Source organism: Pteropus vampyrus, unplaced genomic scaffold (assembly GCF_000151845.1).
Source record: "Pteropus vampyrus isolate Shadow unplaced genomic scaffold, Pvam_2.0 Scaffold844, whole genome shotgun sequence".
Classification (NCBI taxonomy): Eukaryota; Metazoa; Chordata; class Mammalia; order Chiroptera; family Pteropodidae; genus Pteropus; species Pteropus vampyrus.
The window spans coordinates 16,958-21,239 of record NW_011889625.1 but is presented as its reverse complement, the minus strand read 5'-3'; the positions used below and the strand labels follow the sequence as shown (position 1 = coordinate 21,239).

Sequence of the window (4,282 nt, the reverse complement as noted above, 5' to 3'; positions counted from 1 at the left end):
CTTTTGATTTGGCGAGTGTATTCTTTTACATTCAAATTAGAAAAGTGGATGTGGGATGATATTCATGTAGGATAAACCATAGTATTTATTTATAGTTTACCTCAGTGCCATTTTAACTCTCCTGACCTCTATAATATAGTCCTTAGAGATCTGGAGCCCTTGAACATCCCATTACATTCCAGTATAATTAGTTCATTACATTGAGATCACATTGATTGGATTGGATGGACAAGAGGTGGAAAGTATGGTGGAGGACATGGTAAACAAACAGGCACTCAAAAATATGGGAGATAAAACTTATGAAGATTCAGCGTGTAGGAAAGGATTCTTGGAAGATGGCAGAATAGAATGTACTAGGAATCCTGTCTACCCACTGTGCAGAGAAAGTAAGATAACCGTAGTTAGGCTCCCTCTCCTCACCCATAGCTAACTTCCCAGGGGAAGAAACTCAGCACTTCTCCCCTATGTAACCAGATGCCTGGTACGTGCGCATGGGCTTCCACTATCTAGCAGTGTGACACTATTGCTTTACCTGTGTATAAAAAGGCGCTGTCACATTGTAAGATGGTGCTGTGCCCTTGCTGGATAAACCTGCCGCCCTGTGAGGATGGCTGTGCCCTTGCTGGAATAAAGAAGAAGGCTGCAGTGGCCTGTGGCTCCCTGTGTTTTCTTCCAACTGCCCAAGTCTTGTATTCCTTACCCTGGAACCACAAATCTGCAGCAACACACCCACCTAGACAACAATTATACTGGCAAAATCTGTCTGATGTAACTATTTCGAAATTCTTGAGTCTATTAGAAGGCACGTTAACTTCCATGAAAAGAGTTGAACAGAAAATCGTGGTTAATTACAGGCAATTTCAGTGCCTTGTATGGCAGCATCTACCACCCTCCAGCCCCATGGGAAGCAGCCATGCTCAAGTTTTCGGAGCAGCTTGCACACAGCTTGCAGGAGCTACGGTGGGCCATAAAAACCCTTTCTACCAAACATAAGAGATCTATGCTCTGATATATGATTATTGCTTTTGATGGCAGAGGTGTAGACAGAGAGGTGGGCTGCCATTATTTAAATTTTCTTTTTCTTTTTTTTCTCATTACACTTTGTTTAATGGGATCTCAAAATGCTGTGACATATTTTTGGTCAAGTTATTTCCATTAAAAACTACTGATTTAAAAAACTAATAACTTAAAAACTGCCACGCACAGACACACACACACACACACACAAATGGTCCACAAAACCTTCTCCTTCTGAAGGTTTTACTATGCATTGTGATCATTAACCAGTCTTTTACTATTAAACTTAAATGGCCATTTGAGACAAACAGTTCTGAGACCGTTCTTCCACCACTGGCAGGTATTGAGGATAATATTCAGTTAGCCTTCTAAGCTTTCTGGGCAGACTTGGTGACCTTGCTACTGCTTTGATGACACCCACAGCAATGGTCTGTCTCTCTCATGTCATGAACAGCAAAACGGCCCAGAGGATAGACAGAGAAGGTCTCAACACACATGGGCTTGACAGGGACCATATCAACAATGGCAGCATCACCAGATTTCAAAAACTTTGGGTCATCTTCTAGTTCTTTCCCAACACGATGATCAATCTTCTTTAGCTCAGCAAATTTGCAAGCTATGTGAGCTGAATGACAATCCAGCATAGGTGCATATCCTGCACTGATTTGGCCTGGGTGGTTCAGGTTAATCACCTGAGCCATGAAGCCAGCTGCTTCCATTGGTGGGTCATTTTTGCTGTCACCAGCCACATTGCCATGATGAACGTCTTTGACAGACACATTGAAGCCCACATCATCCCTAGGAAGAACTTCACTCAAAGCTTCATGGTGCACTTCAACAGACTGTACTTCAGTTGTTACACTGACTGGAGCCAAAGTGACCACCATGCCGGGTTTGAGAACACCAATTTCCACTCATCCCACAGGGACAGTACCAATACCACCAATTTTGTAGACATCCTGGAACGGCAGACACAAAGGCTTGTCAGTTGGACGAGCAGGATACAATCCACAGCTTCAAGCAGCGTGGTTCCACTTACACTGCCATCTTTATGGGTAACTTTCCATCCCTTGAACCAAGGCATATTAGCACTAGGCTCCAGCATGTTGTCATCATTCCAACCAGAAACTGGCACAAATGCTACTGCGTCAGGATTGTAGCCAATTTTCTTAATGTAGGTGCTGACTTCCTTAATGATTTTCTTGCATCTCTTCTGCCCGTAAGGCAGCTCAGTGGAATCCATCTCATTAACACCGATAATTAGTTGTTTTGCACCCGGTGTGTAAGCCAGAAGAGTATGCTCATGGGTCTGCTTATTCTTGGAGATACCTGCTTCAAATTCACCAAGCAGCAACCAGGACAGCACAGTTATCCTGTGATGTGCCTATAATCATGTTTTTGATAAAAGTCTCTGTCCTGGGGCATCAATGACAGTCACACAATATTTGCTGGTCTCGAATTTCCACAGGGAGATATCAATAATAATACCATGCTCATGTTTAGCTTTCAATTTATTCAAGACCCAGGCATACTTGAAGGAGCCGTTCTCCATCTCAGCAGCCTCCTTTTCAATTTTTTTGATGGTTCTTTTGTTAATCCCACCACATTTGTAGACCAGATGACCACAACTGGTCATCTGGTCTAAAAATTGCCCACATCTATGTGTCCAATGATGACGATGTTGATGTGAATCTTTTCCATTACCATTTAGGCTTAGATATAGCATTGGCACCTGTGTTCTGGCAGCAAACCTGTTGCAGAAAAGCTATTTCAATTTTCATTGCCATTGTTCCAAGTTCTCCCATCTGACTGAAGCAACTTTCAAAGGATTAATAGGGCAAGACATTTTTCTCTCTCATTTTTCACTGTTTGTTCCTTTGGGAGCAAGATATTTCACCTTTAGAATATGAAAATGCAGTTGCATGTATGAGTGAACCTAGGGAAAGGTGTAGGCTCGGAAAAGACCTGAGAAGAGCTGGGTTACACCTCGGGCTGATTCGTATAACACAGCCTACAACAATAAAAAAATAAAAACAAATGATAAACCATAAGCATGGGAAGAAACTGATTTCCAGAGTTACCATATTATAGGATTCAAATGTGCAATTTTTAATAAAGAAATTACAAGGTATAGAAAGAAACAGGAATATATGGCCCATCCACAGAAAAAAATTAATAGAAACTGTTCCTGTGAAAGATCAGATGGTAGACTTATTAAACAAAACAACTATCTGAAAGACGATCAAAGAATTAAAGAAAGACATGGAGAAAATCAAGAAAATGATTTATGAACAAAATGAAAATATCAATAAAGAGATACAAAACATACAAAGTAAGTGAAAAGAAATTCTGATGCTAATAATGTACAGTAACTGAAATTAAAAAATTCCCTAGAGGGATTTAAGAGAAGATTTGAGTAGGAAGAAAAAAAATCAGTGAACTTGAAGGTAAGACAATTGAAATGATCAAGTCTGAAAAACAGAAATTAAAAAATTGAAGACAAGAAAACAAAGCCTAAGAAAGATGCTGAATATCATAAAAAGTACCAACATATACATCTTGGGAATCCCAGAAAGAAGAGAAAGAGAAAGGAACAGAGAGATTATTTGCAAAAAGATTTGCTGAAAACTTCCCCAAATTGATGAAAGACATAAAGAATAACAAACTCCAAACATCCAAGAAGAATAACAAACTCCAACTCGGATGAAGTCAAAGCCACATCAAGACACATTGTAATCAAACTTGAAAGCCAAAGCCGAAGACTAGAAAACAGTAAGAGAGAAGTAACTCATCACATACAAGGGATCCTTAAGATCACTAGATTTCTCATCAGAAACCTTAAAGGCAGAGGAGTGATATAGTTAATGTACTGAAAGAAAAAAAAAAACCCTGTTACCTAAGAATTCTATACCCGCAAAATAGTCCTTCAAAAGCGAGGGAGAAATTAAAATATTCTTGTTTCAGGAAGCGACACCTGACAGAGGAATTCAGATGCTCAGACGACTTTGTTAGAGGAAGGAGAATTTATTAGGCTGGCGGAGTGCGTGAGGTAACAACTCCCTGCACGAGCTCACTCTAGTTAGATTTATTACAGTTTATATACTCCTGCAGTGTCCATGCAAGCGGCACGTGATTCCTTTGTCTGAGGTTTCGCATATGTCTCCTTACTCAGGATAGGGAGGGGTAACTTCAGGTTGGGAGTTTGCAAGAGGGGAGGAATTTCCAGACCACTGGTCTTACAGGTCTTTTGTTTTGTAGAACCTGC

The 4,282-nt window shown here is 40.4% G+C and overlaps 1 pseudogene; it reads right to left on the bottom strand.

The window, feature by feature from the left end:
* Nucleotides 1-1,385: 1,385 nt before the first annotated feature.
* On the bottom strand, nt 1,386-2,724 carry LOC105309766 (annotated as a pseudogene).
* Nucleotides 2,725-4,282: the final 1,558 nt, after the last annotated feature.